The sequence below is a fragment of the Pipistrellus kuhlii genome, unplaced genomic scaffold (genome assembly GCF_014108245.1).
Source record: "Pipistrellus kuhlii isolate mPipKuh1 unplaced genomic scaffold, mPipKuh1.p scaffold_m20_p_5, whole genome shotgun sequence".
Lineage (NCBI taxonomy): Eukaryota > Metazoa > Chordata > Mammalia > Chiroptera > Vespertilionidae > Pipistrellus > Pipistrellus kuhlii.
In genome coordinates this window covers 67,756,543-67,783,103 of record NW_023425551.1, presented here as the reverse complement: position 1 = coordinate 67,783,103, position 26,561 = coordinate 67,756,543, and positions in this window count along the sequence as shown.

The following is a 26,561-nucleotide window of genomic DNA, read 5'->3' as shown; positions in this document are numbered from 1 at the left end:
ATCAGGTGCGCCACGGACTATTTGTCCTGGGGCAGTCAGCTCTCTTATAAGATCTCATAGTGTCCTCATTAGCTGCGCCTATTTACCCAGCCAGCCTGTTGAACCCAATTTATAGTTTATGTGATTAATTCCCAAAGTACAGTAAACCCTAGCTCTAAGGCTCTCTATTATACGACTGCTTCTCCTTTAAGGGCAAACACAAGCTCCGGCTCTTTTGCCTTATGACTGCATCATATATAATAATGCTAGTAATTTTGCTCTCGACGACACATTAAACATCTTTCTGTACACTTTCTTTATAGCACACAGCTCATAAAGAAAAGAATGTTCCATACTAGACTGTAAAGTGCTAACTATATGAGGGAGGGAGTCATTGGGCTTTTTGCTTTAATTTCCCCCCCCCCCCCCCCCGAAATTATGGCACAGCACGACTCTCAGGTTTGAACAGTGAAATGGCAAACCAGGTTACTGTACAACTCTTTATCTGCTGAATTCTACGTTTGAAAAGGCTTAGGAGGTAATGTGGCAGCATAAGCCCATGGGCTCCCTTTCATCGTTAACATGCAGGCTTGGAAGATAAAAGATTTAGGTACACGTGTGTGCATGAGCATGTGCGTGTGTGTGTGTGTGTGGAGAGAGCGAGAAAGGGTAACAAAGACAGAAAGTGGAATGAAGAGAGGGGCACTTGAGGCAACCTATGTCAACTTTGCTGGGGTTTTTCTTAAAGCAGAGAGAATTATGGGAAATCACATATAACTGGAATAAGGGGGAAAATAACCACTACGCCAGGGTCTCTCAACTTGGGGTGTTCCCCTCTGGTTATTAGACATTGTCCAGAGATATTTTTGGTTCTCACAACTCAGGGGCCTGCTGCTGGGATCTATCTAGCGGGTGGAGGCCAGGAATACTGTGAAACATCCCACAGAGTCAGCTTCTGCAACAAAACTATTTGGCCCCCTTGCCCATACTCGGAAGGTTGAGAAATCCTACCTTACACCTTTGGATGATGGCATCAAAAGCAGGCAACTGGGTCATTTCTGCTCTTAAATCTTAACTGACCTCAAAGTGGAGAGAGCACAAAGAGACAGCTGATAGGTGGCATCTATGTGTCTTGAGTTTTGCAGAGAAAACAGATCAGGGCTGACTGATTCTACTGAGAACAGTTTAAATGTCCTCTTTTTAACTGCCATTTAATTTGATGCCTAGCAAATCTAATGGGTGGGTGGGCAAAGAAAAGTGGGAAGTTGATTTAACCTCCTTCACTTTGCCATTAGTCAGTAACTCAAAGAAAATATTTGATGGACTAAGATGTGAAAATGAATGTTTTTACAACTATCTATGGATATCTGTTATTCTTATTACTTTTCTATTTCTAGCCTGTCCCTGTTTATATTATCTCTATTATGTATTTCCTCCATTGCCAGGAAAATAGACAGCCATAAAAATCTGCTGATATGTAACTTATCTATTATATTAATGATCCCACTATTCCTCTTTGGCAATTCCCTGATTTTGGTTTTCATTTATAGATGAAGTAAATGAAATAGTGAAAGGACAAAAGCAAAAAGAAACAGTGGATAACTACTGTAGTACTGTGAGGGAAGGTCTTGCAGTAACAGCCATCATTGTTGCATAGTTCTAATTGCCATTTCCCCCAATTCCAGAAAAACTACAAACATTTTATCACTGTACAAGTCACTAGACAGATGTCCAAATAGTTTCGGGGCTTGCTTTCCTTTTAATGCAGCTTTATGGAGCAAGTATCTCCTTTAGAGAATATAACTTCTCAGAGAAAAATTTCTCTTTCCAGGTTCTTGTCCTATGGACTTGCCAATGAAGTTTCTGTTGTTCAGGATCCCAAGAAGGGGACTTTGAGTTTATTGTTACCTATGTACTTTTGCTAAGTGTACAGTTACGGAGAGCTCCAGGTTTCTTCAACCCCTACCCCCTATTCCTTTAGGAAGTGGGGAACTCTAAACATGTGAGATCATCGGTGACCCAATGGGGTCATGAAGCTTTAGTGTGCAGTGTTTAGCCCACTATCCAGCAAGGAGGTTAGGTAGAAACGTGGTGATTTCCCCTTAAATTGGTGGGGTATATACATTTCTGGGAATGTGCCATATATAGTAGGTTCTCTCCAGGAATGTAGGTACTAGTCTCCTAGTTGGGAAGGATGGTATTCAGAAAATCTAATGACTCTCTCATCAGAAACAATACTAACATGGCTTTGTGTAATGTCAAATACTCTGACTCTCAGTTTGCTATCCTCTAAAGTACAACTAATACTAGACTTCCTCATGGGGATGTAGGACAAAGCATTCATAAAGCGTACTGTAAAGTTTTTATGTAACTCCAAAGTGCTAGTAATAAACTTAACTTTGATACCTTGCAGTTCTAAAATTCTCTGACTTTCTGATGCTAAACAGGAAATTATCACAATCTGTAAAAATTCAGGTGGTAGTAGATAGTCCTAAGGCAGAATTTGATTCTTAGTAATGATGCATCATTTTTGTTTTGTTTTTCAAAATCTACTCAACTCTTAATTTTATTCATAAATAGAAAATTGATATAACCTCAAGAAGAGAAAACTCAATTTATTTACAATGGAGTGACATAAATTATACGTTTTTAATATTAAATTAAGCTGATATTTTCAGGGCATATAATAATGACAGATAATACTGATGCAGTGCTTATACTAATGTCCTAGGAATAGTGCTAAGCATTCTAAGCAGATTATGTCCTTTAATCCCTAAAATAATTGTGTGAGGTAAATGGATATAATAGCAATTTACTGAGAGTAAACTGAGGCCTGCAGTGGTTATGTGACTTAGTTAGGCATGGGTAGTTAGAGGCAGTGACAGAATTCAAACTAGAGTCTTTCTAACTCCAGAATCTGAATCCCTGATCAGATTTGCACAATGTTGGTTGAATTCTAATTACAGAGGAATTTCATTTCAACTAACATGTATGGTTTTCCTATTCTCTCAATTGGAAAACACTAGACTGAAATATCTTGAATTTAGCAGCTCAAAGTATATTTTTTAGTTCACAGTGAGTAGAAGTAGAGTGGTTTCTGAGAAATGGATAGAAAATAGAAAATTCTTTTTTTGTTTTCTTTAGTAGCCTGAGGAAAGTTAGGGAGTAGGACTGCCTTCTAACAACCTCTGCAATTCTCTGCAAAGCAAAGCTTTTTCTCATCATCTGGAGGGTTCAGGATGCTAAGTCAATAACCTCTGGATTCAAAGAACAACAGTGCTGACCGGACATTGGGTAATATGGACTAGAGAGCCCATATCAATAATGATAATAAAGTAAGATTTGCTTTTTTTACTATCCCCTCTGACCATCATCACTATCCCCTCTGCTCCAAAGAGCCAAAACAAAAGCCAAAACCCTCTCAATACTAGAAGCTGAATGATTGACATAATCTTTCCAATATTTTTACATATTCTACAAAGTTGCCTACTCCTATAGAGGTTGGGGAGGCATAGAGTACTCTGGGTTTTTTAGGAGCTTGTGAGAAACAAAACACCTTAAGACAAAGACAGTGTTATGGAGCATCTGCTATAGGCCATCAACACGGTAGGTGAGGGAAAACCAGCTGCTGAGGTCAGTTGAACTCCCATAATCTTGAACTCCAAAGGGACTTAGATTCCCCAGACATCTGCTGGGTTAAAGACCCATGAAAGATCAAAGGAGTTACTGAATTGGAGAACTGTGACTTTCTGTTACCAACTGTAGCTAATGTAATTGGAGGAGAAATTGTGTTAGATATCCTCCTTACAGACAGGTAAGATTTTATAGAAAGTAGGAAAACGAAAGATAGGTTTAATACAATTCCCCATGTGATGATGTGTACACAGAGTAAAAATGAGAAAACTGAATATGACAGTACCAGAGAATTAAACTCTGAGAGAGCATATTAAAGCAACAAGTAAGTACAAGAAAAAATATAAAAATTCAATAAAGGGGTAGGGGGGCGCCAAAGCAATATTGGGCATAATTATAACTGCAGTTCTCAAAAAGAAAGTTGGAGAAGAAACTAATAAACCCTTTTGAGGCTCTGAGTAAGCTCGGTGTGGGCTCCGAGGAAGCTGTCCAGCAAGGTCGGCACCACATCAGTGACAGCCGTCAGGGCCATGGAGATAAGGGCAGCAAGACATCCAGAATCAATTAATGATAACAAGAGGGTTAAAGGAAAAGGGGATATTTTTAGAGATATGCTAGGCAAATGGAAGAGATCAGAGAGAAAGTTGTTTGGAGAGTCTTACTGCAGCAAGACTGGGAGTTCAGAAGTCATGAATTCAGATTTTAATCCCAGTTCCTTGTGAGATATGAAGGTGATGACTTGACTTATTGACATCTGATGTCTCCCCTTCAGTGAATGAGAAGAGCCAGCTTTCAAGTAACTAAGTAGAAAGATATCAATGGTTGAAATGTCAGGGGGGCTCTGAAAAGCTTCTGCATTTTCCCATATGTCATTGAAGAGTGGCTTTATTCCATAGTGGAGTTAAAATATGCCTGGAAAAGATAACACATTGTATTTCACCAAGGCTCCACAGGTACTTTCCTTAGAATAGGCTTTAAATTCGACCTCAAGATTGGTGTGGCCACTCAAAGATGAGGGCACCAATCATATGAAAGAAGTGGCCTGAATTGGGTGATGGGAAACTTGGAATACAGGTTTCATCCATCTCCTAAGCTTATCTCAAGACAGTTACAGAAGGGTAATAATTCTCGCCATATCATGGCCTACCATAGCTGATACTTCTTTAAAGAACCCCTCCCCCCAAAAAAAACAACAAGGGAACAATATACTGGGAGGTAACCTTTTGTACCTTTTCCTTTTATATATAGTGATCTCTCCTACAACTAGTAACTGCCATAATTACTAGTTGTAGGAGAGAAGTGATTGATCAATCTAAATTCCCCTTTTGCCTTGGGGATACACGCTTAGTTGAAAGAGTAAGAAGGGGCTTCCCTTCTCCAACAGTAAAGGACAAGTACTATATCCTTATAGACTATAAAATAGCTCCTCTGGAAGGGGGTCTTAAAAGTAAACTCAGGCCTGCCTTCTCTTTTGAAAGATGAGAAAATTGAAGCTCAATGAAGATGTTTGGCCCAATCAGCTCATTACTAGTGTCAAATCCTGGTGGCTCTTGACATCAAAGAGACACGATGGGCAATAAAGGGATTTATGGAATAACCAGAAAGCACCTTTCCTGCCCCAAGCACTTCTGGTCATTTAACTATTTAGTCTGTTGTCTCTCCTCTCACTTATCTCTCTTTTACATTTTTGGAAAGTAAGAAAATAGTATTCACTCATATTTCCCCACCCAGAAAAAAGTACCCCTAACATTTTAAAAGCACAAGTAGTATATGAAAGCGTTCTATTTTTAAAGAAATTATAACAAAAAAATAAAACTAAAGTCTTCTTGATCATCCCTTTACCATATTATGGTTCTTTATTTCCATTACTATGGGCAATGATAAGCTATTTTACTCTTTTTAGTCTTTTTACATACCTATATTGGAATCCATTGAACATATATCATCAGGGTGTATGCATGTATGGGGGCAGGCTTTAGGTTATAAGAGAGCTTGTTAATGTGGTTTTATTGACTTTATTCTTATTTTTGCATTACAATCAGTGAGTATGAACTATTTATACCATTTTTCTTTGAGGTATGTGGTCAGATACACAGTATATATTTTAAATTGAATTTTCCATGTATGTTAGAAATGATGTATATTCTATATCTATTTGATAATGGAGCAAGATTTTTTCTTATTCAATGATATAGAAATAAGAAAAAAAATATTTTAAAATGCCTCCACTTCTCACCCACCAGGATGGATATAATTTCTTAAAAATATATTTTTATTGATTTCAGAGAGGAAGGGGGTGGGAGAGGGAGACAGAAACATCAGTGATGAGAGTTAATCATTGATCAGCTGCCTCCTGTACACCCCCTACTAGGAATCGAGTGCACAACCCAGGTATATGCCCTTGACCAGAATCAAATCTGCTACCCCTCAGTCCACAGGCCGACGCTCTGTCCATTGAGCCAAGCCGGCTAGGGCTGGATATAATTTTTAAAATGTAAAATAAAAGGGGTTGGCAAATATGAAGATACATTGGAACTCTCATACTTTACTGTGAAAATATAAAATGGTACAGCCACTTTGGAAAACAGGCAGTTTCTCAAAATGTTAGATGTAGAGTTATCATATAACCCAGAAATTCCACTCATAGGTATATTCCCAAGAAAACTAAAAATATATGCTTATACAAGAATGCTCATAGCAATATTATTTATGATATCCACAAAGTGGAAACAACCCAGATGCCCATCAACTACCAAATGAATTAAAAAATGTGGTATGTCTATACAATAGAATATTATTCAGCCATAAAATGACTGAAGTACTGATACATGCATATGGATGAACCTTGAAAACATTATGTCAAATGAAAGATGCTAAACACAAAAGCCTAAAAATTGTATTATTCCACTTATATGAAATATCCAGAATAGGCAAATTAATAAAGACTGAGAGTAGATTAGTAGTTTCTTGCTAATGGGTCTAGGGTTTCTTTCTGAGGTGATGAAAATAATCCACAGTTGGATAGTGGTGATAATTGCACAAAATTGTGAATACTATACTAAAAGCCGCTGAATTCTGGATTTTAAAGTGGTGAGTTTTACAACATGGTCAGTTAATTCTGCTGTATAATGCATAGGGAAGTTGTTAGGAAAGCAAAATCCTAAGAATTCTCATCACAAGGAGACAATTACTTTCTTTTATTGTTCTTTTCTTTTAATTGTATCGATATGAAATGATAGATGTTAGCTGAAACCTATTGTGGTAATCATTTCATAATATATGTAAATCAAAACATCATGTTGTGCACTATAAACTGTGTTGAATATCAATTATTCCCAATAACTCTAGGGTAAAAAAAATCTCAAAAACACTGTGAGTTCTATGATGTATAAATTCTATATGGATAAAGAAAACTTAAATAGAAGTTAGGAAAATTTATTTTGCTCTCTAATTGACTGAAGTATCTAATCACCTAAAAAAAAAAAAAAAAAAAAAAAAGCACAGACCTTATTACAGTTTCTTATTTGTTCTAGCCCCATTAATAAACCCAAAGAATATATAAGAGACTTCCAATTTAAGATGCTAATTATTTGTGTTTGTGAAGCTAAAGTATTAGAACATTACTTTATACAAATTTTTCTTCTTGAAGCTAAATCAGTAACAACAACAAAAAAAGATGATTGCTTTGACAAACTACTGTATTTAAATAGCCTCCAAAATCATAGAAAACATCAACTAAGGATAATTAAAAAAACACACATTTAATTTTAGTGTAAATTCAATAAAAGTACCTTTTAATAATTTCCTGACTGGTAAAAGATATTAGTTGGTTGACATGTGATTTATAATACAACTAGTGGCCTGGTGCACAAAATTCATGCAAGGGGCGGGAGGGGGTGTGTGTCCCTCAGTCTGGCCTGCACCTTCTCCAATCTGGGGGATGTCTGACTGGTGGTTTAGACCAGACTCCCTAAACTGGCAATTGGACATCCTTCTCACAATCCAGAATGGCTGGCTCCTAATTCTCACCAGCCTGATCACCCCTAACCACTCTGCCTGCCAGCCTGATCACCCCCAACTGTTCCCCCACCCCACCCCCACCCCCACAGCCAGCCTGTTTGCTCTCAACTGCCCTCCCCTCCTGGCCTGATCGCCCCTAACCACCTCTGTCTCAGCCTCACCACCATGGCTTTGTTCAGAATGATGTCCAGAAGGTCTTCTGGAAGGTCTCCCAGTCTAAGTAGCATATTACCCTTTTATTAGTACAGATATTTGTCTCTTCCCCATGAAACCATATTCAAATGTAGTGAGACAAATCACATAAAATCTCCCTCCTTTTTAAAAAAAGATTTCCTCTTGGTCCTATAACATTCAGTTTATACCAAGACATTTGTATTATAAAACAGCCTTGTTATTACAGTGGTTTGATATTCTCTCTGCCTCTTTCATATCAAACGCCTGGGATGTAGGATGAACTGTGGCATTGTTTTAAGTATTCAGAGCAGTTCAAAATACTTTCCAAACTTTCTTGGCATAGGGAAATCCCAGATGTGTTTCCTTAAAAAGAGAAAAGCAGATTAGCTAAGATGTAGTTCCAGGTAAATGTAAACCATGTTTTATTGATTGGTTGATTGATATTGTCAAAAATATTTCACTAAAGCTTCATGAATAAAGGGTTCTTTATTAACTGTTTGTAAGTGTTAGGTCTAATTGTTTTTTTAGATATGAGTGAGAAAATTTTGGCATAGGGATTTTACTTTTCTGTATTAAGTTCAGAAATCTTGACAATTCCTGATACCACTCTTTGATAATTTTTTGAAACTTTGATATTTCAGAAAGGGGACTAATTGCTCCACATGAGCCTTGATGACTATAACACAAGCAACATGGTGCTATGGTTGAGTGTGTAGATGCACAGTCAAACTGTATCGGTGTCAGTTCAGCATTTACCAATTATGAGCTGTACAATTTAATGCATATTGTATAACTTTCCATGACTCTATTTCTTATCCGTATGATGATGATAATAACAGGATTACCTTGAAGGTTAATGCATGTGAAGCACTTGGACCTGACTTATATGATCACTACATGCTGCCCATCATCATGTATCACTCTACATGGTATTATCAACTCTTAGCAATAAAACAGTTCCCAATTATTATTTCCCATTCCTAGAATCCATCCCCACCAAATCTGAATCAGCATATTTTACAGTCACTGCAGGTGGCTTTCAGGTGTCTATGTGAGAAACATTGTTCTGGGAATTGATGTGGGACAAGAAACCATTACATTTCATTTAGGTATCAAGTCTAAAGGAGACTATGTAAATGATTTTCTGTTTACAAATGTAAAATTGCACACATTTGTTCTGTGTTGCAGATTTCCAAGGGCTCTTGTCTGGTAAATGACAGAGTTCAGAGAAGCCCTGATCTCCCCTAAACCCACAAAGTGCCACCTGAAACCATCAGATACATTCAATTCATTGTAATCTCTATGACCATGAAGATAGATTTGGTCACATTTCCACACTCCAGATACCACTCTCCTCCATTCTCCTAAGCTCCACCAAGACCATGAGGGGAGCATACTTATCTTGGACATGGATGTAATTGTGCAAATTGGGTGAGTTAGAAACTCAGGATCAGTGTTTGGTTCAGAAAGAGGGGTTCATTTTCAAATAAATTGGCATTAAGTAATCAGCATGATGACTGGTTGAGTAAGCACCTTCCTTTGGCCTGTGTTATATACTATCAAATTCAAGAAAGTTTAGGCAGAAATTTTCTTGGCTACTCTTTAACCCTAACGTAGCAGGCTTTTGTCTGCCATTAATATTTACAGGCAAATGGAGTATACACAAATTAAATCTCAGATATCAGCAATGCTAAGTATCAAAGGGATTATCTCAGTGTGTGCAGTGACAGGCATGGCTGATACTAAAAATAATGAACAGCCTTTATAGCTTCAAAATCTATTAATCAGAACAGATGTTGGAGGAAATCAGCTAATACAGCTATCCTGCCAATACCAGCTGAATGCCATCCCTCCTATGCTCTCTGTTATTTGGGAATTACTAAAGGCAGGCTTCACTGAGATGTTATGGTCAGAAAATCAGAAACAGCATGTGATGAATAGAATTTAATAGAGGAAGTTGTTAAAGAAGGGTTGGGAGACAGAAAAAGCAAACACATGGAGGTAACACAGATATAAGAACTTCAGGAAGCAGCTCCCATTTCTAGAGCCAGGAGAACAGATATGTGATATTGGAATTACTAGAAGCAATACATTCCAAAGAGAGGTAATACAAGTTGGGATTCAAATTTCTGAAAATTGTATTCTACCTGCTCAAGAGCTTTGAGAAAAGCCCAATGAAGCTGGTACTCAGACTTCTGAGGAGGGGACACTGCCAACTGGTATAATACTTCAGAGGTGGGGTAATGGTCCATTCCTAGAAGTGTCAAAAGAAGCCGGGAAAAACTGCTCTGCTATTAAGCTAAGTGCTTGTTTGGGGACAACATTGATAAGAATGACTAGGAAGTTTTGTTTTCTTCCTCTATCTTATAGAATCACCTGTAGTGTCCCATATTGGTGAAATATAAGAGGAAACTAAATTGCTAAAGGAAAAATGTACCAGTATTTAACAGAGTCACAGCCCTAGTATTATAAATACTGCATATATAGAAAGATTTATTAGGAGCTGAGAGGTAAGAACTTCAAAATCAGCAGTTGACTAGTTGTCTATACCAGCACTAGTAAACTCATAGACTCATAATTTGTGGCAAATATATACCAGTACACATACAGGGTGGGCAACAGTAAGTTTACACTTTTGAGTACAATAATTAATCCTATATAATAAAAGGCTAATATGCAAATTGACCGAACAGCAGAACGACCAGTTGCTATGATGCACACTGACCACCAGGGGGCAGACACTCAAGTTAGAGCGCTACCCCACTCAGCCAGAAGCTGGGCTCAAGGCTAGCGAGCATAGTAGCGGAGATGGGAGCCTCTACAGCAGCACTAAGGATGTCCTACTGATGACTTTCAGGCTATGGGGCAATTAGACTGGACTGTGGAATAGCTGAGACTCATGTGATGGTCCAAACACATCCTCTCTATTAAGATGATAGCTAAGACTGTGGGCCTGAAAAAATAAAACCTCTGGACAAACAAAACAAGTGGCAAATCTATATATTAACACCTATGTACTTCCCTAGTAAACAAGTCTGCAGTGCTCATTCCATTCATTATTTAATATTTAAATATTGAAAATAAATAAACTTTTAAATAAGCTATTACTTTTTTGCCCTCAGGCAGGTAGGAACTACCAAATTTATGCATGTGGCTGCTTTGCCTATAAGCTGTGAAAGTGGGGCCCTCTCTGTAACCTCAGCTTCAGTGAACTGCCATAAGCCTGGTAGCACTTCTTACTGGGTTGAAGAGATGAATAGAAGTCTTTATCTTCATGTTTGTTGCTCTTCCTATCCTCCTTGAGGAAAAGTACTGTACATATTTTTTAAAACTAAATTGTTAAACATAATGCTTGGAACACATATCCACCCCAGAGAAACATGAAAGATCAATGAGTGTTTGACCCTTTGACTGACTGACTAAATGAAGAAGGTGGAAAAGGGATAGCTGTTAGCCTTTAGGGACCAGGGAAGGTACGTAGAGTAAGGTAATTTCTAAATGACCTCCTATATTTCTTGCTCTTTTAGAAATACTCTAGCTCTGGAAACATATTCTCAGGCATATACTTGAAATGACAGTAATGCATCAGTGCACTACAGGTGGTTTACACTGCCCCCACTCTACTGAAAATGCTCTTGTATTCAACCAGCTACATAATTCCTTCTTGAAAACTTCCCCAACCTAACTCTCTTCTGGGCTCCGCTTCTTCCTCTCTTACAACTCTCATTCTCTTTCCAGATTTCCTCTTTCCCTCTTCCTGCTAAAGATTAGTGTTCTCTGATTGCCTTTTCTCTCTTCTTATCCCTTGAGGAACCTCATCCACCTATGTAATTTAATACCAGGCTAAAGGAGATAAAATTGTCTCTAGCCAAGCTCACTCTCTCGAGCCCTTCCAACTTCCTGTTACACACTCGTATTTTCCATAGGCATCTAAAACAGCTCACCTGTAACTAAAGTAATTGTTGTGCCAGGTGTTTAGAGAATGAGAATTTCCGAGTTTTCCAAGCGGGGCTGGAGATGTAGGTAGCAGACAGATCATTCAGGCGCCTGCGTGTCCCACCAGTTTATTTCTCAGGTGTTTCCATGAAAAACCTGGGCTACTGGAAACTGGAGTGCTTAGAGCCATGGATCTAGGATATTTACCCCCAGAGTACACTTCCCTTCCTATGAAACTTGAAGGGATGAGATTTCCATCCCTGCGGAGACCTACAGGTAGCATATCCCTGTGTCCTTCCTTTAGAAGAGAGTCCTTTTCTCTTCAAAAGCTTTTTTCCTCAGCAGGCTAATAAGTTTGGAAACAAAAGCCAAGGGCCATCCCTCTTAACTCTCATTAACTAAGAATGAATAGGCCATTTTGCTTATTTTCGCCCTGGATAGAAAACAAAGGATTTGGAGAATTTCTGATGACAGAAGGCAAGGCTTTGCAAGTTCAAGACTAGAGAAGATCCCCCGGGCCAGATGAGGAGCAGGCTCAGAGGGAAGCAAAGAGAGTTGAGATGATAGTAGGTTTCTGGGAGAGTCTGCAAAGATGGGAAAACACCACACTTTCCCCATTCCCAGAATGAGGAGAGAGCAGAAGTAAGTAAATGGTTGTCACTATAGGCAGATGATCCAGAGGAAGTCTCTGAGTTTCCTGTGGTGTATCACCCATTGGAACAGCAGGACGTTTATAGGTACCTCGGAGGGCCAAGAAGAGTTTCCCACATCCCAAACTGTAGATTTTCCAGGTACCCCCAAGTCGCAACTAAAAAAGCTATGAATTCTAGAGCAAGGAAGGACATAGGTAACTTGTGTGTATAGACAGCATCACAGGGAATGGAGATGTGGCTGTGTCTGAGTGTGGATATACCAGAGACCAGATGGTGGGGATATACCAGAGACCGGATGCCCTTTTGAACACTTTTGAACTTGTATATGACTCCAGAACAACAAGAGAGTGGAATCCCCAAGTGACTGATATTGAGTCCCCATCTGTGTGGACTTGAAATAGAAGTAAATGCCAAATATAGAAATAAATTTACTTTTTTGGTACATCTGATTATACATACTTTGGACACTTTAATTATCTTTGAAAAAGTTAAGTTGTTACAAAATCTGTTGCTGAGATTTGAAAAATGGAAACAAGGAAGCATGGAAGTGGAAGAGACCTTGAATTTTAGCCATTAGGGACTGGATGGATAATTTTAAAAAACAGTATAGTTATTAGGAGAGAATATGCTCTTTGGGAATATTTCTTAAGTTACACGAGAAAGTAATTTATGAAAAGAGTTTTCTGGCAATTCTATTTTTTGTATAAATTTATTTATTTAAAATATTTTATTTTTTTTTTATTTATTTATTTTTTTTACAAAAAGGAAAGGAGAGGGATAGTTAGAAACATTGATGAGAGGCAAACTACTGGGGATGTGCCAGCAACCAAGGTACATGCCCTTGACTGTAATCAAACCTGGGACCCTTCAGTCCGCAAGCCAATGCTCTATCCACTGAGCCAAACTGGTTAGGGCTGTATACATTTAATTTTTAAGAATTGGTTTTATTTTTAAAATACATTGCACATGCACTCACTGTTAATATTAATATTTTAATCCTAACTCCCTATTTTTTTAATGAGCTCCGATCTTGCCAACTATGGCTTTTCCTACCATCAGAAATTCAAAGAATATTGCTCTCAATTGGCAAGAAATTAAATTTTACTTCTTAAGAAGGAGGATGAATGGGTGTACTTTTAAAACATTTTCCAAATAGGTTGAAACAATCAGGGCTTAATTCTTTATTTAACAAAATTAACTACCTAAAACATTCAGTTGCTATACCATACCGAGTAATTATGATATACTTTTATTAAATTTATACTTTTGTTTTTTAATGGCTCCTTTTACATAGTCAGCCTTAGATAATGGAAGATCTTAATGTTGAGAAAAAAAACTGAGTTGATATATAAAGACTAACAGTACAATATATCTTCAATTGAAATTTATGGTATTACTTTACCATCAGAACACAGCATTTTTGATATTGAATGAAACAAGAAGCAATATTTTTGAGCTTGGAAAAGCAGAAGAAAGAAAATCAAATTTGAATTATTATGATATGCTAGTCATTGAATCTATTAAATCCACTTGCCCTTAAGACTTCTTACTGTTGTGGAAGGCATTTCACAAGGTTATAATTACATTTTGTTTTTTTCTCCTTTTTGCATTTAGGCTGTAGCTTTATTAAATTATTCATTATAATATACTAACTTTAAACCCAAATAGTGTATAAATACAAGATCATGTATCTTCAACACAGCCTTAGGATCTAAACAAAGGTATGTATTCTACTGTATTAGTTTCTGATTTTCAGAATTCTCCATGGCTCTAGCTGCTCCTACTATCATAAATTAAGTACTCTTTAGCCTTACCAGTGTAACTTTATACTTTCCCTGGATCTACCAACTGGATACTAAGAACCCTGGATGAGCTGTTGTATGGCACTTATATTTACTCTTATTTTTTTCCAAATGGCAATAAACAACACAGTACAAGGAGTGAGCATGGATATAGATTTTTAACTGGGGAAGCTAAGCTATGGGAAGACAACACACACACACACACACACATACACACACACAATGTGTTTCAGTGAAGAAAATAATGAAATTTTATTATACATGTGCCAAGTTTTGTCACAATCAGAAGTTAGAAGCAGCTGAAACCAGTTTGGCTCAGTGAATAGAGCATTGGCCTGCAGACTCAAGGGTCCCAGGTTCGATTCCGGTCAGGGGCATGTACATTGGTTGTGGGCACATTCCCAGTAGGGGGTGTGTAGGAGGCAGCTGGTCGATGTTTCTCTCTCATCGACATTTCTAGCTCTCTATCCTTCTCCCTTCCTCTCTGTAAAAAATCAATAAAATACATATTTTTAAAAAAAGAAGTTAGAAGCATTGCATTCCCCCCCACCCCAGCTCTTTTGACTTATGATCCTTTGAGTAAAAGAACAAAGCAACATCAGAATAGAGGGTTTTAGCAGTATATTTTCTGTGTGTGTGTACACACATATATTTGTAAATGTGTTTGTTGTGAGAGATAAGCTATTTTTAACTCAAAATTTGCATTGGAATAATCCCACCAACAACTGCACCTATAACCTCATGTTCTTATTTTTATAGTTTACCATACCTATAACTGGCTCCAGCATCAATTTCCTTCAAACCGTAACCTGATGAACTTGTTTTAATGTAAATAAAATCAAATTTTATTTTATTTGGTGGCAAAAATTCACTCATTTTTGCACTCCTTATGACTGCATCATCTTCTAAACATAATAGGTGCTCAGTAAATTTTTGCTAGACAAGTAAGAAAAAACAATTGTAGTTGTCTTTAATCCTGATTTTTACATAATATACCCATTATTTATATAATATACCCATTATTTATATAATATACCCATTATTTATATAATATACCCATTATTTATATAAATATACCCATGTATTTATGCATGAACTTAAAGAAGTTCATGCATAAATACATACATTCTTGTCAACAATATCAAATAATTCTGAGATATAGGGGGAAAAAGCAAAACTCTTCTATTTTCTGAGCTGTTCTATCTATCTCCTACTTCCTTCCACAAAAGGAGCTGTTGTTACCATGTTTCCATATGGTCCTTTTCCTATTTATTTATGCGCACACAGATTTTTTTTTTCTTTACATAAATGAGATCATACTGCCTTCTAAAATTTGAGTTTGGGCATAACTGGTATTTTTTGAGGATTTTAAAAAACCACATCACTGCTTAGAAATGTACAACATTATTTTTCTTATTGCAGAGTATTTTGCCATATTAATGTACTATAATCTCCTTAATAGCTCCCTACTTGATGAGCATAAAGTTGTTTACTATTTTCTTTTGCAAACTCTTATACTTTAACAATTAGGTGGCTATAAATTGTATCCCGTTTTTAATCTCACATGACCCCAATGATTACTTTCAGGCATACTGTTCACATACTTTGCCAATTTTCTGTTAGGTAGTTTCTATCTTTTCTCTTTTTTCTGTTTAGCATGTCTAAGGATAATTAAACTATTTCTTTATAAGCACTGAAGACATTGAATCCTATTCACTTGTGTTCTAATTTTGAGTTAATTCTTATGCACTTATATCCAAACTTTTCATATATTGGTTTTAGTGCATCTTCTGTAAGTCATTGTTTGCTTGTTTTTTCCTAACCAGTCTGAGTTTCTTTTTTAATAGAAGAATTACATAAGCTTCAATGTATATGATTATTGCTGGGCTTGGACTTAACCTTGCCATTTTTGTTGGTCAGTGTTTATGTGCCCAGTGGTCTGATTTTCCTTCTCTTTTTTTCCTATTCTTACTCCTTTCTTCCCCACTCCTTCTTTCCTGATTATCTTATATGGGACTAATTGAATTGTTTTTATTTATTTAATTTCCTTCTATTGCTGAAATTCTGACTAAACTTTTAATATAATATTTAAATTTGGGGGCTTTGTTTAGATTTAATTAGTATGCTATGTTCCTCTTAAGATGACAAAAATAAACTTATATTTTCATCTCTTCTCTCTGTCCTCTACATTGAGATTATGCGAGATTTTAATTACTGATTATTTTTAATTTATGCAAATGTAATTATTCAGACTTATCTATAAATGTTCTATAACTAAAATATTCTCCTGTGTACTTTTTGTTTTAATGAAATGTAATTTTTATAACATTTAATTTTTTATTATTATTGATTTTAGAAAGAGGCAGGGAAAAAGAGAGAGAGAGAGAGAGAGACATGGATCAGTTACTTTCCACATGGCCCTGATGAAGAATTAAACCCACAACCCAGGTATGTTCCCTGACCCAGACCTGAACCTGCTACCTTTGGGTGTATGTGATAACACACCAAATGAATGAGCCACACAGCTAGGGATGTAACATTTTTTAAAGGTAAGCTTCTGTCAGCAGAAAAAGTTGTTTTGCTTTTGCACTTAAATGCTAGCTTGGGCATAAAATTTTGGGTCCAAGTAGTGTTATTTCTAAACTTTGAGAATATTGCTTTATTGCCTTCTAGCACCCAATGGAAGGTCTGATGCCAAAAAGATTCTTTTGGCTTTGTGGACAATTCTCTTTTTTTGAAAACATTTTGAGATTTCTAATTATTTTTTGGAAAGTTACCAAAACATTTTAAGATAACTATTGTATTTTCTCATTCCCTTATGAGTCCACTGAATATGGAATTAATGTGCAGTCTTATTTATCTTTATCTTTGGGAAATTTTCTACTATTGCTTATTAGTTTTTCCCTATTCACTCTTTCCCTTCTCTCTGGTCTCTTCAAAACTCTTAAGTGGATGCTGTACTAAATTTGGTCTCAATGTGTCTTTATTTTTATATAATGATTTACATCTCTGTCTTTTAGTAATTATTTTGGGAGAATTTTTTTACTCTCTTCACTTATTATTTTACTCCTTCCAAAATTTGTAGTGTCCATACATTTTAGTTTGTTTACATTTTTGAGAATCATTTATCCCAAGATTACTAGTTGTGTTTTCTTTAATGGATGATATAATTTTTTTTTAAATCTCTATGAAAGTCAATTAGACATTTTTAAAATCAGCTTACAGTATTAACTCTCTTTTCTCATGTGTTATTGTTAATTCTTTGGTTGATTTAGGTTGGTGTTTCTCTTTTATGATGTTAATTGAACTCAAGTATCTGGTGATTCTTCCTTGTTTGCTCTCATTTTTTTGTGTTTGTGTTGTATTGCTGAATGTATCTTTGTCTATTAGTGTATGCTAATTCTTATTTAAGACTTTACTTTGGATGATTGCTGGGGAAGGGCAAGACATAGGAATGGGACAAGTGTCCTAGCAGCTTTTCTTCCTTCTAGATGTCATTCACTCCTATGGTGCCTCTACCTTCCTGCCCTGAGTATCCAGAACAATTGCTTTGGCCTGGAGCTAAATGCCCTGCTGCAACCTACTTAGGACAAGCTGTGGAGGGATAGAAGCCAGGATGCTCAGGTGCTCTGAATGGATTTCTCAAAAATGGCTCTGATATGGCCATGGGCTCTTTTCCACTCTGATCTCTGTCTCCTTAAAATGAAGCATCTCAGAGCCACTTCCGCTTCAAGGGACATGTTCTTATGGATATTTTAGTTGCCTTTTTTTTTTTTTCCTTTTAGTAACTCAATCCCATCTTTCTTTCAATAATTCTTTAAAATCTCTTATTACAAAACTAGAGGCCCAGTGCACGATTTCATGCACAGGTGGGGTTCCTCTGGCTGGCCAGTGATTGGGGCCAATGGAGGCCAGCCAGCAGGGGCAAGGGAGGTTGGCCAATGGAGGAGGCTGTGGAAGTTTGGCAGGCGGGGGAATGGGCCTCAGGAGTAGGCTGGGCAGGGGAAGGGGCTGTGGGAGGTTGGTCAGCTAGGGTGGAGGGTAGGGAGGAAGGGACTGTGGAAGGTTGGCCACCTGGGAGGAGGTTGGCTGTGGAAGTGCATTGACCACCATGGGACAGCACCTGTGTTGAGCATCTGCCCCCTGATGGTCAGTGCACTTCATAGTGATCAGTCAACTGGTTGTACAGTTGTTTGGTTATTTTGTCACTTAGGCTTTTATATATATAGACTTGAGGCTCGGTGCATGGATTCATCCCTTAGCCTGACCTGAGGGGATCAGTGGACTTCTGAGCCACTGTAGCCTGGCCTTACCCACCAGTTCCTCAAGCTGCAGCTTGCTGTCCGCGTCAATCCCACACAGCATGAAGTAGTGCAGGAAGCAGCAGGCGGACGAGAAGAAGCCCAAGCCTGGGCTGGCCTCTGTGCCTATCCCACTCATCCTGGCCCCACTGCACCTGCCACTGCTACCGCTGGGGGCATGTAGAGGGAGTGTCCACAGGAGAGGCTTATATCACTGCAGCCATGTTTGCCAGCCATCTAGCGCCCATCTGTCAGCTGAGCAGCACTCCTGTTGTGGGAGTGCACTGACCACAAGGGGGCAGCTTCTTCATTGAGCATCTGCCCCTGGTGGTCAGTGCATCTCATAGCTACCAGCTGGTCATCTGGTCATCCAGTCATCCTGTCGTCTGATCGCTTAGGCATAGATAGATAGATAGATAGATAGATAGATAGATTGCCTTCTTATTTCCCTTATTGTTATAGATGAATAGGTATCTCTAGCTCTCTATTTCTGCTTTAATCTCTATCTTTATCCTCATATCAATAACATCTACACCCATAATAATTTCAACAAATAAATACCTATTGTTATGCAAAGTTTTATGTCTTTTGAGCCATATCTTGGGGCTTGGGGTGGGCACAATTGTGGGCATCTGAGTCCATTTCTGACATCTTCTAAATCTTCAGAAATTGTCCTTGATTCTAAGACTTCTATAACAATAGAAAACATAACATTACTGCTTAGGTTATTGAAATCCTTTCTGCAGACACCTAAGATAATAGAGCTAAATAACATTGTTTTTGATGACTTAGCTATTGTAGGTATGGAGCTCAGAGATCCTAAAGGAAGAAAGTGTTGACATGTTATTTATACTATCTTTTCCAAATATTGGATATCTCCAAACACGATTGTAGCAAGTACAGAAACAAAGGCAATTAAAGACTGAATTTCTTCAAAACTGCCTGAAGTGTCTATATTCTGGGTCATAGATTAAACAAAGGTCCATATGCTTGAGGTACCATATGTGCAAGCAGGAGTTGACATTCTGTTATGAAAATATGAGAGCATAACTCTTATCCTTGCCCAGATGGAAGGACTGTCCTCTATCTGTATAAAGGTTCACCTGAAACTCTTTTCCCCCACCTCAAACAACAAGCTTAGACTGATAAAAAGACAAACAAAACAAAACAAAACAAAACAAAACAAAACAAAAAAACAGGCATCTATTCACATGAAAAGCCTCATTTCTTGGCCATAAAGTATAGAAGTCATAACAGGCCAAGGTATTACTTTGGCTTTTCTGATACCTTTCCTATTATTGTAATGTAATAATCTAAAGCAGCACTTCCAAAGGATGGGTAAAAAATTATTGTAAGATATTCACATCACAAAAGAAACATTATGAACTTTAAATTAATTTTCTTATTTTCATAATTCTACTTATATAAAGATCAATCACAAATATTTTTAGACTGGTCTTACAGTGAAGTGGTCACTTTGAATCTAATATAAATGTCAAGAAAAGAGAAAAGGCAAAAATAGTAATTCCAACTCTTTTTAAAAAAATATTTTTTTATTGATTTGAGAAAGAAACAGAGAAACATTGATCGGCTGTCTCCTGCAGGTCCTCTATTGGAGATCGAGCCCACAACCTGGGTGTGTGCCCTGAATGGGAATTGAATCAGTGACTTGGGATGATGCTCAACTAACTGAGCCACACTGGCCAGGGACCATCCCTTGATTAGAGGCCTAAGTAAAATTATTTCTCATAGATTTCATAGGTTGATCTTTACCCTTACTTGATTCTGCTATGAAAGAGATTACCAAATTGTTTTTCTCACTGACTCACTCACAGATCTTCAGGAGTCAATAATTCCAATACAAGTATTCTATGTAATACATTTCACCATATTTATTCATGATCCTGAATTTTAGAGATTTTATAAAATATGTTAGTTCATGAATTCCACTGTTGATAAATCAGTTTCCAACATATAAGGGGCCAGAAGTTGACAACTATAACAGAATAAGAATATCCTAATGTAGCTTTCAAATATGTATATATACACTGTATATGGTGAGTTGTACAGGTGTATAGGTGACAGGTAGCTCAGAAACTGACCTACCGATGTTTACTGAATTCAGTGGGGCTAGTCTGCCTCCCCCCACCTTTTTTTTTTCTTTCTTCAAATTTGCTTTGCTAGGGGAAAAAGACCTAAAATTAGGACAAAGTAGGTAGGTTATCTTGAAAACAGATACTTTTATTTTTTTAAATTTTACTTATTAATGCTTTTTGAGAGAGAGAGAGAGAGAAATTGATTTGTTGTTCCGCTTATTTATACATTCATTTATTGGTTCTTAGATGTGCCCTGGCCAGAGATCAAACCCATAACCTTAGTGTATTGGGACAACACTCTAACCAACAGAGTTACCTGGCGAGGGCCTGAAAACAGCTACTTTTAACGGTGAGGATACTACTTTTTTGTTTTGTTGTAGTCTAAGCAGTGGGGACTTTATCGGGTGTGGGAGGGATTCTTTGTTTTTCTCATTTAGAAATGCTCAAAAAGTCTTTGTGACCCTAAAAAAAAAAAAAATGCAATAACTTGCCTTTCTGGAACTGTTTTGTGTTTAATGTATCTCAGGAATATGTAGCTACATCTAGATATCGAAGTCATGCTCCAATACAGATTTTTACTTTACACCATTTTGCCTGTTTACATCAAAGAAACAAAAAATAATTTTGGATGAAACTCTACCTTATAAATTCCTACCTTATATAGAAATATATACATACATGTACATACACATTCACATATACTTTTGTTACATTTTTATCTCCATCATAAGAAAAAAGCTGTTTGTGTGTGCAAGGGCATGAATGCCAAGTTACCATGTGATTAAGGTAGTCAAATAAACATAGACAGGGGCAATGGAAATGAAATCGCATGAGTGACTTCCTGGAAGTTGTTTTCTGCTTGCAATTAAAAGCACACACCTCACGACTCCTTGAGGGGTCATTGTAGGTCTGAAGAGTAAATATTTCTTGGCATTCGCTTTATATTTTCCCCCAGATGAGTTGTTTTTAATGCTTAAAGCAGCAGAGTGCAGCCGAGATATAGAAAAAGTGACAGGTGCCAGTTTTGTTATTAAATCCCAGCCTCGGAGCCTCTGAATTTCAAATGAGGCCCCTTATTGGCTGCATGTGTGAGGGGTCAGGGGATGGGGAAGCATGACGGGAGCAGAATGAGTTTCACTTCACTGAGCCACTCCAAAGTCTTCATTAAACATAGGCATAACATTTGCACTTGTTTTGTTTGTTCTAGATCGTTTGGATAATTACCCTCTGAAATGGTGTGCACCCATGTAGATTTGTGTATTTATCAAGGGGAGAGGGGTTCAGGCACAGGAGGAGGACGAAGGTTCATTGCACTATTTACTTTAATCCATCAGTGATGATTGCATTTCTCAACCTCCATACAGAACCTCATCATTTGCTCCTTAAAACTGCGAGTTCAGGTCATTCAATTGAAATTTCATTTGATTTTAAGGGTTGCTTTTCACAGTCCTCAGTCCTTCTTTTCCTCCCCCTCCCAGCGGGTCTGAGGACCCCCATTGACTTGGGAAGAAACTCTGCCCTCTATCAGAAAAAAATGAAGGGAAGAACTCAGCCTTAAAGGAAAAAGGCAACCAGCCTATGAGCCTCCTTTCCCCAGATAAAAGAGACCAGACAGAGATGGGAGGCAGGGAGTAGAGACCATTGTCATTACCTTGTCATTGTCCTAAAAGAGTGGATTGGGAGCATCGCAGTTCTGAGAATGTCATTGTGTTCTGTACATCGGATGAAAGATAGAGCACATCTAGTATATCCTGTCTTATCATTTCTTCATTAATTTTGTTAGGGATTTTAGATTGTTATCAGTTAATTGGTGGTTAGCTGTATTTCTATACTTGATTTTCAGATCATTAGTTCCCTCCCTACCTGAGAAGTTGGAGAATTTCAATATTTGTTTACAGTGAAGGGAGAAGACTGAGGCAGCCTGTTTTATAATGCTACCCAAGAAAAGTTTAGTAACATGACAAACACTTTGAAGATGGGGGAAGTGGTTTCTGAAGTCAGATTTTGTTAGATCTATGGCATAAGAGATGATTCAGTCATAACATTTTATATTAGAGAGCACTTTTAATTCTCTCATGTACATTATCAAAGGTAGCTATAGTGAAGAGCTTATTGTGTGGAAGACACTAGTTTAAGTGCTCAACACCTATTCACTCATTTAATTCTTATAAAAATCTCACGAGAAAAGTATTATTATTGTAATTATTTTTTATAATGTTTATACTAAGGCTTTGAGAAATTGTATAAGTCACAAAACTAGTAAGTAGCTGAGTCAGGAATGAGCTCATGTGGCTTCAGCGTGTTTGAATTTAACCACCCTGCTTCACATGAGAAGTAGGTACGTCAGCCATAAGATACAGCGAGAGACCAAGGGTAGAGATAACTCTTTATTGTCCAAAATATAAAAGCTGGATGAAAAGACTTGTGTCCTAACACCTTACTCCAGATTTCCCCTACCAGCTCCACCTAAGGGTCGCATTTCTCTGGAAATGGCACCTGAAGAGCCAGTCCTCCCAGGTGACTGAGCAAAGAACCATTCTCTTTTGGGGACCTGCCATACCTGGATGTGAAGGTTGGCACTCACTGAAGGCTTATGTGTACATCATGCTCTACTAGATACTGTGTGCAATTAAACCAAGAAACAGTTTTGAACTTAGGAATCTTACAGTCGACTAGGAAGCCAAGACACGGAACAAATGGGACTCAAAAGTTAATGGAGTTTTCTTTATTTCAGGATGTGCCTACCTGGTGATTTTTTTTTTTTTTTAAAGATCAACCAACTGATTATTTCATCTAACAACTCGATGGAACTTTTGATCCTTAAAAAAGGAATTAACTGACATCATTGTTGAATTTAGAAAATGTTAGGGTGAAAGGTAATCAATATGAATCAACAGTACTTTTCTGAGGACTTGCTTGCAGCCCAGCGCTGTGACCATGAGCTATCAGATTGCAGATTGATCCTGTGCCTTCTCGCATTCAGTTACTTGAGAATACTGTTCAGAGGAGCTGACAAACTCCATTCACAAATAAATGTGGACACAACTAGTAGTAAAAAAATATACTGTGAAGGAAAGTTTCATGATATTAGGAAAGAGAGAAAGTTGCTATTTACAGGGAGCTTATACTTGCATTGGAAATAATATGATGTAAATTTATAAAAAAGCTAGAGAAAAATATAAGACCATAAATCCAGGTTCTATGGGTGCATAATTGTGTAGGAGTGAAACTACTAATGAGAAAAATTCAATAGATTTAATGTTTATGTCTCCATTTGTGTTGTCTTAAGACTTCTTTAAAGCCTATTTGGACTGAGAGTAAGCAATGTGTAATTAATTTATGGCTTTAGATGCCGTCTTTTATATAATAAAGTTGTCTAGGTGATCTGCCAATAGTGGGCTAGGGAGGAATGATGTATCTCCTTGTCCAGTTTGTCTAGGAAACCACTGCTAGTCTACCCAACTTTCTACTTGGGTGTTTTTTTGTTTTTTGTTTTTTGTTTTCTGTGTATGTTGAAAACTTGGGGCTATTTGATGCCTGGATCCTCATGGGGATGTGAATAAAAAACTGTGGCTACCTTTAGCAACATGGGGTGGGGGGGAAGAGGGGAGGGGGACAAGCTTGCTGTTCAGGGAACCTTGGATGTTGAGCATCATTCAGGAAGATGCCAGGGCTGGGTGAGGCCACCAGGTTACTATTGCATTGACTGTATATGCCAAAACAGTATACCACTGAAAAAGAGGGTACATGTTTGGTTTCAATAAAGGAGATGTTCTGGATTTTATAATTTCAAGAACCTTAGAAGGCATCTGAATCTAGAACCTTCCACTACAGAGATTCCTTCCAACAACACGGTGATCTCCTATCTGCTTAAACTTACAGTGATATGAAATTTAATGACTTTTGAGCACCCTATTCTTTAAAGGAAGCTGAAATGTGTCTTTCTATATTTTTTACCAGGCTCTTTCTTTTAAAGCATCACACAATAAATAGTTCTTGCTGAGTCTTCTATAAACTTAACCTAAAAATGAAAGGCTTTTCTAAGTGAGAAGCAAAAGGTATTTGTTTGAAAAAAAAGAGAAAAAAAAGAATAGCTATTTGAGAAACATTGATTTAGGCAGAAGTCCAAATAATGTGGATAGAGTGAACTCAGAACACTGACAACACCTTCTATGGGCAACCTTCAGTCTTTCTCACCTTCTGGGTTACTCTAGTTTTGAAGCCTATGAGTTGTGTATCTTAAAATGTACAACTACAACTTAGAGCCAATACTGCAGGTATTTTCTGATAAGAGCTCAAAGCACCTGCTTAGCTTGAGAAGGACACCATGTCTTACTTTAAGATGATAATACATAGCTAGAAGCTTTATATCCCCTAGACTAGTGGTTGTCACCTGGGAGGTTTGCCCCCAAGGGACATTTGTCAATGTCTGGAGACATTTTTGGTTGTCATACCTGTAGGGTACTGGAGACATCCTATGGGTAAAGACCTAGAGTGATCCTCCAATGCACAGGACAGTGCTCACAAAAAAAAAAAAAAAAAAAAAAAAAAAAAAAAAAAAAAAAAAAAAAAAGAATTACCTAGTCCTGACAGGAGCTGAGGTTTAAAAAATTCCTATCTTGGCGAAAAATATCCTTCAGACGAGCTTGACCTGAACATGGAAGCTAGTACTACAAGAAATACAGAAGTGAAATGCATTTACTCTACAGAAAGGAAGACATCTCAGTATGTAAAAGGGTCTCAGCCTCAGGATGACACTCTTCCTGCAACATTAGCCACAAGCAAGGCTTTGGCCACTATTAGAAAAGAGACTGGTAGGAAACTCAGTTTACTGCAAGTATCAGCTGGGAGAGGGAAGTCTCCCAAAAGGCAAGCTAGAATGCAAAAGTAGAAATACTCCATGAGAAAAGCAGCAATAGCAATCATATTTGCAGATTAAATATTTGGCAAAAAAAAAAAAAAAAAAAAAAAAAAAAAAGGTCATGGCACAATTAGCAGTATAAACACAAATTTTTAGATTTGAAACAGTGATTCAAACCTAAAAATTCTCTAGGACTTAGGAAAATGAAGTGACAGCAGAAGAGGCCACCTTTGGCATGAATCACTTCATAGCAATAATAGAGTTAAAACACAGGAAATGTGTTGATTCTCTTAAATAATTAAGAAAATGCAATTTAAAATGACATAGCACTGGCAAAAGTGAAAATAATATCCAATTTACCTAGAGTGTGGATAAATATGACACAGTGCATATGAGAAGACAAGCTGATATACTTTTCTGAAATATAAGTGAGAAAGTCTATAAGAAAAGCCCTAAAAGTGAACAGCCTATTGACCCACTTATCTGATATTGTCTTAAGGGATAATTAGTTAAAGAAAAATGTTTAGCAGTGAGAAATGCTTACTACTATACTATTTTCATAATATATGTAGGTACCAGCCTAAATGTTTAAAATGTTTAATATTTATTAACATGAAAATATGGCATGCCACAAAGTTGTATTACATTTAAAAAAAGAAAACATATTTTGTATGTGGACATTAAATAGGTGCTTGCAAGGAGGAATTTGAATTAAAAATTTTGTCTTCATGTTTGTACTTTTTCATTTGATACTATGAACTGTTTTGTTTTATTTTTTAACAAAGTAAGTTATTTTTAAATATGAGTAATCTTAGAAAAAAGAAAGTCCATAAGGCAGTGAAGATAATTTTAAGCCAGTGTAATAAGTAATGAACAAGAGGAATGTGTAATAGATTGATGAATCTGAAAAAGAAGCATTTAAAGTTTCTGGGGAAGTAGTAAAATTAGGCCAAGAAATAATAATGAATGTCTTTAGTTACTCAAACTTAGATGGACAGGGTGTTATACGAGTGCTAAGAATTGGAGATGAGACTTTTCATAAAGGACAAGAACTGTGTCCTAGAACATGCAGTTCACAAACAAAAGAAGCACACTCCCTTTGCTTT